The sequence below is a fragment of the Megascapheus bottae genome, chromosome 21 (genome assembly GCF_031878675.1).
Source record: "Megascapheus bottae isolate mThoBot1 chromosome 21, mThoBot2.hap1, whole genome shotgun sequence".
NCBI lineage: Eukaryota > Metazoa > Chordata > Mammalia > Rodentia > Geomyidae > Megascapheus > Megascapheus bottae.
In genome coordinates, this window is record NC_143529.1 from 39,182,319 (window position 1) to 39,196,892 (window position 14,574).

Genomic DNA, 14,574 nt, shown 5'->3' on the forward strand with positions numbered 1-14,574 from the left:
CATTCCCCCGTACCACATACACAGGAAAAGCCAGAAGTGGTGCTGTGGCTCAGGTGGCAGAGCACTAGTCTTGAGCAAAATGTGTTCAGGAACAGTGCCCAGGCCCTGAGTTCAATGCCTAGGGCTGGCCAAAAAAAAAAAAGAAGCCAGGCACCAATGGCTCACGCCTGTGACTGGGACATGAGGACCCTGGCTCCACGCCCACCGGGGCAGACAACGCGGGCGAGACTCTTGGCTCCAGTGATTCTCAGCTCCGGAAGAGCTAACTCAAGCACTGGAAGTAGCGCCGGGCCCAGCACGCAATGAATGTTCTCGCCCATGTGCAAAGCCTTTCACGTGCCAGGCAAGCACGCTCAGAGCGCGACGGGCCCTTGAAGCATTCCAGCCCTCAGGTGAGACAGGGCCTTGTCCAGGGCTACGCCAGGCGTGGGAGCTAGGGGTGTGTACTTTTGCCTGTTTAAGGGCTTTGTGAAGATAGGATTCACACATGCAAACTCACCCGTTGATCGATGGCGTATGACTTAATGCTTTCGACGTATTTACGGAGATTCTCGTTGTAGAGAATCTTCAATCATCCCAAGAGAAAATCAAGCAGCACTCGCATTCCCGGCCCTGCCTCCCAGCTGTGGCCACACCGCTGCCCTCTGCCCTGACTTCTGTTTGTGCTATAGTCCTGTAGCTCACGCTGCCCGGTGGCTGCCGACCTCACAGCATGCCTCACGCTTTGGATGAGAGGTAAAGTGGTGCCGTCACTCCTCTTTAATGCCAACTGCGACTCCGGCATAGAGATACGCTGCTCTTGATTACTCACGTCCCCGTGAATGGACGTCTGAGTCATTTCTGCTCCTGACCATTTTGAACAATGCTGAGTGTGTGGAGTGTCTTGGTGGCTCTGGGCGTGCGTGCCTGTGGGCGGAGGTCTGGCCGCTGCTCTGCCTGCAGCCTGGAAGGACCCCGGCCGGCACACTTCGCAGCCCAGCAGCCCACGGCCTGTAGGCGTGAACCTCGAGGTCTAGGGCCACGGTTACCTCAATGGCACTGGAAGCTCCCCCAGGTCAAGTGCCCACGGCAGCTGGTGGAAAATCACAGCCAGCATGGCCCCCGTGGTAAGAGCAGCGGCAGCGGGGCCCCACGCCCTGTGTGACCAGACTCAACCCTCACCACCCAGGCCCAGGAGCTGGCCCAGCCTCCGCGCCACATGCACAGGGCAGAGCAGGGCAGCAAAAGGCAGGGGCCAGCCCGAGGCCACGCTGCAAGGCAAGCTCCTGGACACCTAACCACAGGGTCAAGGTGGCGTGATTCCCCAGAGGATGGCACAAGGAGGCATGCTGAGAGGGCCGGGCCAGCCTGGGGGTCCAGGGCCAAGGAGCCGTAGAGGGCACTCCGCCACGAGGAAAGGGGCCCTAGATGGACATACCCACGGGGTCCCACGGGGGACACAGGCGTCCCTCGTCACACCGTGACTGACCTCCTACTGCACGTGCTTTGACACTATGCGATAGCCTCGCTCTCCCTCTTCCCCACCAGAAAGAGAATCCCACGGAAGAAAAATGTGACTGTCTGACTCTGAGTGTGTATGTGTGAAGGGGGGCCACTGGGGACGAAACCTGGACTGCCTCTGTGTGTGTGCGTGTGCGTGCATGTGTGTGCACACGTGTGTGTACGTGTGTGTGCGTGTGTGTGCGTGCATGTGCGGGGAGAACCATGCTCCTCAAACGCTCTGTTCTGAGCCCAGCTCCAGCCAGCCTTAGACTTCTTATCAGAATATTGTATGTTAGAAGACAGGTCAGGATTCATAAAGACACGCATGTAAACATCTTCAACCATTCACGAGGAGCAGTTTGCGAAGGGTCTACGACAGCATACATTTCACCCGAAACAAGACACGGATGCAAAAATCACAACAAGAGTGCGGAGAGCACCTCTCCACAGTGGAGGTAAAGCCAGCAAGGCTGGCTGTGGAGGCTGTGGCTGCAGCAGGCGAGGGGGCCAGGCGTTCTAACCCTCTAGAAATGATACTAGCAGGAAAAGCTGGGGAGGGAGAACGGTGTTCAAGGACCGGGAGGTACTTAAATCGCTGAGAATACTGTTACATACTAAAGTAAGTACTCACTCACTCTTGCCAACCACAAATCTCCATAAAAATGGCATCAAGGGCCGGGAGTTTGGCCTAGTGGTTAAAGTGCTTGCCTAGTATGCATGAAGACCCGGGTTCGATTCCTCGGTACCACATACATAGAAAAAAGCCAGAAGTGGTGCTGAGGCTCAAGTGGTAGAGCTCTGGACTTGGGAAAGTGTAAGGACAGTGAGTGCTCAGGTCCTGAGCTCAAGCCCAGGACTGGCAAAAAAATGGCATCAAGAAAATAAAGACATAATTAATGACTCTGAAAATCAACCATCTGAAATATTTAGAAAAAGTGACAATACCTCCAAAAGCTCAGAAAGCATCAATAAAAATTCTGTAAATTAGAAATTGTGTAAGAAAAGAAGCACACAGTCATAAGCTAGAAATTACTGACAAAACCAGAAAACTAAAGTCCCTCTCTCAACACCTAGAGGTTTATATTCTGGAAACTAAAATTACGAATTATTTAGGTAATAATAATAGTAATAAAATAAATAGATAATATACCAGCAAAACGTGATTTTTGAAAGCACGCCTTAGCTGGGCGCTGGTGGCTCATGCCTATACTCCTAGCTACTCAAGCGGCTGAGATCTGCGAATCAACAGTTTGAAGCCAGCTAGAGCAGAAATGTCCCTGTGAGGCTCTTACCCCCATGAACCACTCAAAAATGGAAAGTGGCACTGCGGCTCAAGTGGTGGAGCACTAACCTTGAGCACAAAGAGGCTCAGGGACAGCACCCAGGTCCTGAGTTCAAGCCCCGTGACCAGAAAAAAAATCACTAAAACTTTTATTACAAAAACCAGCCTTAAATGTGCATGTCAATCATAAAGAATAAACAAAGTCAATGTAATATGCACCAACTGGGTCATCTTTAAAAGAACAGCATTCAGCTGGGCGCGGTGGCTCAAGCCTGTAACCGTAGCTACTCAGAAGGCTGAGGTCTGAAGATCTAGGTTCAATGCCAGCCTGGGCACAAAAGAACCTGAGTCTCTAATCTCCAATGAACCTCTAGAAAAGGGGAGGTCGGGCTTGGCTCAAGGGTAGGGCGGTAGCCTTGAGCTGAAGAGCTCAGGGACAGCGCCCAGGCCGAGATCAAGCCCCATGACCACCAAAAGAACAAAACAAGCAAGAAGAACAGCATTCACACACACGGAAGGCAAAGGAAGTGACGTTTTACTGTCCAGCCATACAGAAGAATGACGTGATGTCGTTTGCAGGAAAAGATGAACCTGGAGATCATGGCCTTGACGTCACCATGCTCACCTGTTCTCACTCACACGCAGAACCCAGACCTAGAATGTAAACCACCACACCATCACCTCCACCATCACCATCACCTCCACCACCACCACCACCACATCACCATCACCATCACCTCCACCATCACCACCATCACCACCATCACCATCACCTCCACCATCACCTCCACTATCACCATCACCTCCACCATCACCATCACCACCACCACCACCACCACCACATCACCATCACCATCACCTCCACCATCACCACCATCACCACCATCACCATCACCTCCACCATCACCACCACCACCACATCACCATCACCATCACCTCCACCATCACCACCATCACCTCCACCATCACCTCCACCATCACCATCACCTCCACCATCACCATCACCTCCACCATCACCATCACCTCCACCACCACCACCACCACATCACCATCACCATCACCTCCACCATCACCACCATCACCACCATCACCTCCACCTCCACCATCACCTCCACTATCACCATCACCTCCACCATCACCATCACCTCCACCACCACCACCACCACCACATCACCATCACCTCCACCATCACCTCCACTATCACCATCACCTCCACCATCACCACCATCAGCTCCACCTCCACCATCACCTCCACCATCACCATCACTTCCACCAAAAAACCTCCACCACCACCACCACCACCACCACATCACCATCACCATCACCTCCACCACCACCATCACCACATCACCATCACCATCACCTCCACCATCACCACCATCACCACCATCACCATCACCTCCACCATCACCACCACCACCACATCACCATCACCATCACCTCCACCATCACCACCATCACCACCATCACCATCACCTCCACCACCACCACCACCACCACATCACCATCACCATCACCTCCACCATCACCACCATCACCTCCACCATCACCTCCACCATCACCATCACCTCCACCATCACCATCACCTCCACCATCACCATCACCACCACCACCACCACCACCACATCACCATCACCATCACCTCCACCATCACCACCATCACCTCCACCATCACCTCCACCATCACCATCACCTCCACCATCACCATCACCTCCACCATCACCACCACCACCACATCACCATCACCATCACCTCCACCATCACCACCATCACCACCATCACCATCACCTCCACCACCACCACCACCACCACATCACCATCACCATCACCTCCACCATCACCACCATCACCTCCACCATCACCTCCACCATCACCATCACCTCCACCATCACCATCACCTCCACCACCACCACCACCACATCACCATCACCATCACCTCCACCATCACCACCATCACCACCATCACCTCCACCTCCACCATCACCTCCACTATCACCATCACCTCCACCATCACCATCACCACCATCACCTCCACCTCCACCATCACCTCCACCATCACCATCACCTCCACCATCACCATCACCTCCACCACCACCACCACCACATCACCATCACCATCACCTCCACCATCACCACCATCACCACCATCACCATCACCTCCACCACCACCACCACCACCATCACCACCACCACCATCACCATCACCTCCACCACCACCATCACCACCACCACCACCACCATCACCTCCACCTCCACCATCACCACCACCACCACCACCATCACCACCATCACCTCCACCATCACCACCACCACCACCGCCTCCACCTCCACCACCACCACCATCACCATCACCTCCACCACCACCACCACCGCCTCCACCTCCACCACCACCACCACCACCACCATCACCACCACCTCCACCACCACCACCACCACCATCACCACCACCACCATCACCTCCACCATCACCACCACCACCACCACCATCACCACCATCACCTCCACCATCACCACCACCACCACCGCCTCCACCTCCACCACCACCACCATCACCATCACCTCCACCACCACCACCACCGCCTCCACCTCCACCACCACCACCATCACCACCACCACCATCACCTCCACCTCCACCATCACCTCCACCACCACCACCATCACCACCATCACCACCACCTCCACCACCACCACCACCACCACCACCATCACCACCACCACCACCACCATCACCACCATCACCTCCACCTCCACCATCACCACCACCTCCACCATCACCACCACCACCACCACCATCACCACCACCACCACCTCCACCACCTCCACCACCACCATCATCATCACACCACCACCACCACCATGTGGCCTTCTGTAAAAAGAGGGGCTTGGAGGGGAAGTCAGTGTGGCCCCGAGATCCATCCATAGTGCCAAAAATAAGCAAAGGAAGACAGCCCACTTGGTGCCCTCGCCTCCTTGCGACCTCCTGGGTCTTCCACAGAGGGCCCCCCTCCACCACCAGCCCCTCGGGGGGCCTGCCCTTCCCCTCGGCCCTCACTTGGTGTGGCGAGGTGCTGAGTTGGTTTGTGTGTTTGAACCCTGCCGCGGCAATGCCCGTCCAGCCCTGTTTTGCCCTGGATGTGGTTGGCCTGACAGGCGCAGTCCACACGCCCAGCTTCTTCTGTTGAAAGAGTCCCGTAACCCTCCCGGCCCTGCCTGGCTGGCTTCCGCCAGCAGCCTCCCACATGGCTGGTGCAACAGGACAGCACCCCGGCCAACTTTGGGGTGAAAAGGAGTCTTGTGAGTTTCTGGTCTCAAGCCCAAGCCTCCTAAGCTCAGCCTCTCTCGTAGCCACGCAGACAGGAGTGGGCCTCCAGCTTCTGGCTTGGTGAGGGGCCCCGACGCCAGGCCGAGGGGAGCCAGCATCCCACAGGCTCCCAGGGACTGAAGTGGGTTTCAGAGCAGTGGGAAAGGGGCAGGGCGGCCTGGGGCCCAGGGCTCTGCAGCTGCTCCCGGCTCTCGCAGGCCGCACAGAGCTTGGGAATCCAGGCCAGTGCAGGGCCGGGCACGTTTACAAGCCACTTCAGAAGAGCTTTTCCCCACACCCCAGAGGCCCACGCTGGGGAGGGGCCAGCTCCGTCTGCCCCAGCCTCTGGGTCTGAAGGAGAGTCATGGGGTGAGGAGGGACAGGCCAGGCCAGCTTCCTTCCTTGGGAGGCTGTGGGCGACCTGAAGCTGGACCAGACAGGCTGCCCGCCCACCCACCCCACCCAGACCTCCCTCCAGCCTGTCCTCCCTCCGCATGCCTGCTCCTCCACTCCTGAAGCCCTGCGGAGGGCTCATGAGCCCTGGACGCCCTCAGCCTGCTGCCCCACAGGCTCCGCATCTCGGCCGGAAGGGCGTCCAGAGGGCCAGGCTGGGGCTTCCTGCCCACTCACGCCCAAGGCCACCTGTGTACTTGTCTGGATTTCAGGCAAATCAAAGCCTTTTTGAGTTGGGGCAAAATCCTGTTTCTTCTTTTTAAAAAAAAAAAATAGTCTGGGCTTGGCATGGCCCAAGTTGGGGTTTGCCAAGCCCTCCTTCCTCCTGTAATTTGAAGGGGGAAAAAGCACAAGAAACCACACCATCATGCATTCCAGAGGAGCTGTGGTCTGCTACTGCCCACTGCCCTGCTCATCAGAATTGCCCAGGCAGCTCACAACGGCCTCGCCCTGTTGTGTCCAAGTTTAGCTTAGTTTAGTTTAGTTCCTTTCTGTCAGGGAGGTGAGCTCTGAAGGGAATTAAAGCCAGCTCAGCCCAAGGACCATAGTCGGGCAGGTCCTGCAGAGATGCTAGGCTGCCAGACGGTAATAATGCCCAAACACGAGCCAGCAGACAGCCTGGACAGCCTCCTAAGCAGAGGCCTGGGATCGGAGCCTAGCCTCCACCCTGCTCCTACAGCCCGCAGCCCCTTCCCGCGTGGGGAGGGGCTGGTCCACTGCAGGAGGGCGGGACTGAGCACGCAGGCAACGCTCTGGAACCGGATGAGGGTCGGAGGTGGTGTCCAGAGCAAGCACATGGCCCCAAACCAGAGGTGTGATGCAGCCTAGGTGGGGGCCCAGCCCCGGGACCCCTTCCCGCTGTCCTGACCCTCCCTGAGCTGGCGAGCCCTGGCATGTGTGGGTTGGCTTTCTGGTCGGCCTGCCAGGCCCCAGGCTGTCTGCAGATGGGCACCACACCCACGGCAGCCGCTCGGCGCTTGCCCACATGGGAGGACCGGGCCATGCGTCCTGCCCCAGGGCGAGGAGCCAAGTCCACAGTTTTGAGCAGTGGTTTCTGCTCTTTTTCTGAGAGGATTAGGGGTGGGCATCTCTACTTCCACTTACTGTCCTGCAACATCTGGACAACACAGAGGCCTGTCGGGTACACAGCCCACGAGAAGCCTAGCCAAGAACGGGACGGGACTCGTGTCCACTTTTGCCCCTGCCCCTCAGGCAGCCGACATGCCTGTGTCTTTAAGGGCACTCCGGAAAGGTCAACTCTGAAGACAAGTGGTTCTCTGGCCTCTGTGGCTGTGCTTAGGGACCAAGCTGGCTCCTCCCCCGGCAGAGGAGGGGGGCGGGGGCGGGGCCACGGGTCACAGTCACCTGCAGAAGCCATTCTCTGCAGGAAAGAAGTGCAGTCCACCTCTTCCTGGAAGGCCAGGAAGGGCTGGTCCCCGGGTCAGGGACAGGGTGAGCGGACACGGATCACTGCTGCCTCAGGGACACCGAGCAGGCCGGCACAACCCCAGAGGGGAAGGAGAGCCAATTTCGGTTTTCTTAGGGAAGAAGCCAGAATGAGGACATCCAAGGCCAGAAGAAGATAAAGAGGTGGACCAAGCCTGACAAAGTTCTCAGGCTACAATGCCAGGAACGCCACAGCCATATCTCCACTGCACAGGGCAAGGACAGTGCCACAGTGCCACCAGAGCGCAGATAATGCCGATACGCAAGGAGGTCACCAAAGCAGGACAGGCCCACCATGGGAAGAATAGGGTGGAGGGGACAGCCTCAGCAAGTCCACCCAGAGGGGCACTGACTCTTCCCATTCCAAGAAGGGTGGATACTGGGATGCAAGGATGATTCCATGGGAGGAACCTGACCAGTGCCACTGAATGCCATGGAGAGGGAAATCCTGTGATCATGAAATCCTGTGATCATGAAAGCTTGTTTAGAAGCTGTTAGATCCTTCTCCACTAAAACTTTAAGACAGAGCCTCATAGTAGAGTGTATGTGGTACCAAGAAATCGAACCCAAGGCTTCTGTATGCTAGGTGAGCACTCTACCATTAGGCCACATTTCTGGCCCTGATAAATACTTCTTTTAGAATAAGCCTTCATCCAATAAGTTGCTTCATGACTAAACTTTCCAAATATTTCCTATAAGGACAGATAAAAAGCAAGTGTTTCCATCACCACCAATGTTCATCCACTATTACACTTGTATTAGCTTTTAGACACTATGACAAATAAGAGACAGAAAGGATTTCAAGGAGGAGAGACTTACTCTGGCTCGTGGCTTGTCTGTGACCAAGCGGCCCTGCTGACTCTGCAGCCTGTGGTCGCAGAGCACAGTGAGGGGAGGGCAGGGACCATGGTGAGGGGGACAGGGCACTGGCGGGGATGGTGTGGCCCTCATCCTAGGGACCGAGAAGCAATGAAGCCTTGAAGGTGCCGGGAGCCAGTGTGACTTTCCAGGTCAGGCCCCCGGAGACCTGCTTCCTCCAGCTAGACCCCCTCCTATAACACCATCAGCGTATGGACCCACCAGGGATGTGTCCACTGATGAGCTCAGACCCCTGACGCTCGTCACCCCCCTCAAGCCCCACCCGTGCAGTGACAACCAGGCCCTCCACCCAGGAACCTGTGAGAGGATGCCTGGTACGCCTGTGTGCACCTGTCACCCTGGCTATGCCAGAAGAATGAACAGAACACCTGGCAGTCCTGGTTCAACCTGGGCAGACTCGAGACTCTACTCAAAAGATAACGACCTCAAAAAGGGCTTAAGGCATGGCTGAAGAAGTAGAGGCCTGGAGGACAGGCATCGTTACCTGAGTTCAAACCTCAGCACCACCAAAGCTGGGGTGATGGAGAGGAGTGGAGAGGGAAGTAGACTAGAGGGTAAGAGAGGGGGGGAGTGGGGAAGGCAAAAGAAGGAAGGGGGAGAGAAGAGAGGAGAAGAGACAGAGAGACGTAGAAATGTGAAGCATACATGTTTTTAAATAAATCAGATTATCAGCAATGCAGGTGCTGACCGAGAAACCAGAAAGCACCAACTAAAGAACAGCAAGAACTAATTCCATATTCAGCAAAGCAGCCAAGGTCTTTGTCATACACCATAAGGACCAGTGAAAATACACCATCAGAAATACCGCCCAGGCCTGGTGGGGGCACCTGAGAGTGCGACAGGACGGTCATGACTTGAAGCCAGAACGGGCAGCAGGAGGAACCCCTATGACGCCAGCGTTCAGTTGGAGAGAGGAACGGGAAAGGGCACCAAAGTGGCTCACACCTGTAATCCTAGCCACTCTGGAGGCTGAAATTTGAGAATCACAGGCCAAAGTCAGCCCCGGCACGGACGTTTGTGAGACTCTTATTTCTAGTCAACTACCAAAAACAAAAACACAGAAGCAGGGCTGTGGCTCCAGTGATAGAAAGCTGAGAGGCGGCGCCTAAACCCTGCATGCAGGCCCCTATACTGGTCCAGAGACAGACTCAGGATTCAATAAAGCCTCCAAGGAAATGAACAAGACCCAAATTCAATGGTGAGTACACTTAAGAAAATTGAAAGAAGGTATTTTATAGGTATTCCCATTTTACCAAAAATAAGCACCGTTCATCTTCACTCATGAAGCAAGTCTAATTTCACTAAACTAGGCCTGATTCTAACATAAAGGAGCCACACAAATATCGTGTCTGGACTTGACGTTCAGCCTGAGCTTTGTTACGACCCAGGGGTATCATTTCTTGGTGTCAGCCAACTTCAGTTTTCAAATTCTATCTGATGATGAGAAATCTCACATTAGACCAATAGAAGGCTCTCTATCTAGGCAAGAGCTGGACCAAGCAAGACTTGCCCAATTGTGTACAGCGCAGGGCAGTTATGCCATCACACATTCCTTTATAGCTGACCTTACACAGATATTTACATAGCAGTCAAGAGCATTTAATAAGAGGCTGAAATCCTGCGGAGATCACGTAGGGAAAAAAAACGGTAGCTGTTCATTGTGTTTACAAAAGTATACTTTTACCCAATTATTTCAAGTGACAGTTTAAGGTTTAAAAAACAAAAAGGTTCCTGAAACCTAAGGAAACAAAACTTGAACCCGTAATGTTTCCAATGAATGCGTGAGGAGCCTATAATTAGAATCATCAGTTAATCCAATCCCACACAATTAATTCTTCTGATGCTTGGCTAGCAGTTGTGTGACCACGCCTGCTTACCACTAAAGTTGCGGAGATTATTAATCAGTCTGATGTGTGATTTTTAAAGTTGTCATTATCCTGTGCTGCTCCGAGTCCATTTTTAATGAATACCCTACAATTTGGTGTCAGAACTGCTTATGAAATCCTTTAAGGGGGAACTTGGGCTCTTCTGTTGAATACAGCAGTGTGTGTGCACGTGTGTGTGCACGGTGGAAACTCCCTGAGTGGATGTGACTACAAAAGGACTTAATTTAGAGTCTGGAGGAAGCTACTGAAGACATCATAAGATTGAAAACACAAGATTTCAGGTCACAGGTCACTGGGAGACAAACTGAGACCACACAAGCTTTGAAAGATGAATACAGAATGCTACCCAGAGCCTAGAGGGAACGTTAGGACGTCCATCTCTCAATATCGAAAATACTTGCTTAGTGGATCGAAGGACATTTGAAGTATGAGAAATTGGTAGCGTACAAAAGTCTTTGTTCTCAGGGCCGGGAGTTTGGCCTGGTGGTAGAGTGCCTAGGAAGAACAAATGCCAGGGCTTGACTCCTCAGAACCACGTATTTAGAAAAGGCCGGAAGTGGTGCTGTGGCTCAAGTGGCAGAGCTCTCGCCTTGAGACAGCCCCAAAACAGGGCTCAGGCCCTGAGTTCAAGCCCCAGGACTGGCAAGCAATCCGTAAAAAAATAAATGTTTTAAAAACCCAACACACCCTACACTTCCTTTTACTAGACGGTCATCTCTCCTTATCTGTGGTTTTGCCTTCCCTGGTTTGTTACCCATGATCAATCATGGCCCAGAGTATTCAACAGAAAGTTCCAGAGATCACCAGCTATCGTTACACACAGCTGCTCTGGGCAATGTGAAGGCACCCTCTGCCACCCCTCTGTCCACGCAGGACATGCCATCCTGTGGTAGAGTGATGCTGCAGCCTCCGGGCATGTGGAGACGGGAGAGAGACACACACACCAGACCCGCGCGACTGCCATTACAATACACGACCGAGGTTACGTTATTGTTGTTGGCCTCTCGCTGTGCCATCCTTATAAATCACAGGTCAGCAGGTACAGAAAAAGCACCGGACAGAAAGGATAAGCTGTGATAAAGGTTAGGTTTGTTAGCTTCCCTGACTGGCAGAACTCTGTCATTCTTTAAGTATTTACAAGAACTAGCCAAGGGGCCGGGAGTGTGGCCTAGTGGTAGAGTGTTTGCCTAGCATGCACGAAGACCCGGGTGCGATTCTATGTACCACATACTTAGAACAAAGCCAGAAATGGGTGCTGAGGCTCACGTGGTAGAGCTCTAGCCTTGAGAAAGTCCAAGGACAGTGCTCAGGCCGAGTTCAAGCCCCACAACTGGCAAAAAAAAAAAAAGAAAGAAAAAAAAGAACTAGGCGGCATTAGGGTTAGCCTGGGCTGCGAACCAGGCAGTCGGCTGCCTGGAGGCGTCGTCCTGGCCTGCAGGCCGGTGGCTCCCCCTCCACCACTGATCCTGGAGTCCCAAGGTGAACAACCAGTATGCCTGTAGCCTGGTGTGATTCTAATGACCACTCTGTGGCCTGGTGTGGATGTCCTGGCGTGAGTGACTGACCGCTGTGACTGAGGGCCAGCTCCTGACGCCAGGCCACCCTTCTCGTGGGGGCTGCCAGCTAGCACAGCTGCCCTCCACAGTGACAAATCCAGCCCTGGGGAGACCTCAGGGGAGCGTGATCAACACCAGCCCCTCTCAACCAACCACGGCGCCGGCTCCACACGTTCACGACGTCTTCCTGAAAGTGACAGCTAGAGCCCAGCTCCGGACCCTCACACTCGACCCTGCCCACAGCGAAACTGTCCTCTCAGAGCGCCCCACAGGGCGTGTTCAACAGGCCTCGCCCTGGAAACTGCCCAGTTTGCGGGACGGGGAAAGCCAAATCCAGTGCCCCTAATGACCTGCACACGAGGGGCCTGGGGAAGGGAGCCTTGCTGAGCATGGGCGGCGCCAATCTCGAGCTGCACAGCACCAGGCCTACCTGCTCTGGGCACCCAGAAAGTACCCTGCACTCCCAGGGGCCAGAGCTGGTCTTTGGCTCAAAGGAACCGCATGGAACCATGGTCCCAGAGGGGCGGGCACTGTGCTCTGGGTGGGACACCATGTTCCCGAGGGGACACCGTGTTCTGGGGGGGGGGGGGAGTGGGCACCATGCTCCCGTGGCCGCAGACAGCCTGGGACCACACACCGAGACCCCAGCAGGGTCCTGAACAGTTTCTGATTGGAGCTGGTTTTACAAAGATCAGCCAGGCTGTGCAGAAGACAAAAAGAAAAGACCAAAGCCAGCACCGTCCAGACAGGGAGAGGGGGAGGGAGACAGACCAGACAGAACAATCCAGGGCCCCGGCCCCGGGCGGCTGCGAGAGGGGTCTCTGCTGTGGAACACTTCATCCAGACATGTCGGGCCTGGCTGGAAGGCCCTGCCCAGGCTCCCCCTTCCCCTGGGGCGGCCTGGCTGATGGCGGGTAGCAGATCAGGAAAACTGCCATGTAGTGCCAGGTGTCGGGGCCATCCCCTATAGCTGGGGGGCCCAGACTCGAGAGACGGCCTCCAGTGCGTGGAGGGGCAGGGTTTGGGGGGGCAGCCTGGCTCTGAGCGGCCCCCAACCCCACCTGGCCAGGAAGGGGAAACTGGCCCAGGCTTCCGGCTGATGAAAGGAGCTGGGGATTCAGCAGGGCAGTTGCCAGGGCCTCCAGCCTTGAAGGTGAAGGCCTGCAGGCAGGGGCTTCCTCCTCCTGGGAGGAGGGGGCTCAGGGAGGACCACCCCGAGAAGACCGAGCGCTCTCAGCCCTGCCAACTCCCCGCATGCCCTCCCCCTCTCCCAGGCCCCGGTCCCCAAGTCTGCAGTCTCTCCAAGGAGACCTGGAGGCCAGCTCCTGTGGATGGGGACGGAGCCTGGGCCAGGGCCTTCTCATGAGCACCCACGGCCCTCAGCCCACAGGGCAGGGCCTTCAGGGGCACCCAGTCCTTCCTGAGCCAACAGCTGGCCCCAGGACGGAGAACAGGAATGGAGGGATACGCAGCTGGGCAGAAGGCAGCAAGACCCTGCCTCAAAACCACCCGCCCCCCAGGGCCAAGGCTCAAGTGGTAGAGCACCACTCCAGACGCTCAAGAGCCTAGGGTCACTGTCACCAGGACCTGACCCTCACGGCAGGGACATCACTGGCAATGACGTTTGTGCACAGATGCAAGTGAGAGCAGTGACCTGGGAAGCCTGGTGTCTGGAGAACTTGCTTTGGAGCCACTGAACAATGGCACGAAGTCAGACAGAAAAGAAACCTGTGCACTTCAGGTGGGGAAGGGAGGGCCCAGCGGGGGGGGGGGGGGGTCCTCGTCTCTGGGGCAGTGTTCTGCTTGGAGTCTGGACCTGGGAGGTACAAATGCTATGACTTTGCCTGTGGCAAAATCAGCCTGCGGCCCAGAAACGGCCTGAACAAGAGCCACTGACCCTGGTGAGGGTAAGAGGAGCATGCCAGGGTGACTGACAGCCCCCCATGCACATAGACGGAGGGCTGCAGCCTGGGGCAGGAGCTGGGGCAGGAGTGCAGGCGGAGGGGCAGGTCCCGGCCAGCAGGAGCTGGCCTGCTTCCACAGGGGGTCTGAGTCACCATGCGGGAAGGTGGGAAAGGACGTGAGCCTCTGGTCGGGAGATTGAGGGGCAGACATGAGCCCCTGGGCCAGCTCAGGGTCTCCAGGCCTCTGCCTGAGAGCAGGGAACAAAGCAAGGAGAAAGTGAGACTGGGCAGTTGTCAGGAGGAAGCTGGCCAGGCCACAGCACCCGTGGCCACCCCTGTGCCCTGTCCTAAGAGGCCCCGCCTTGCCCCTGCCCCCTGTGCTCAC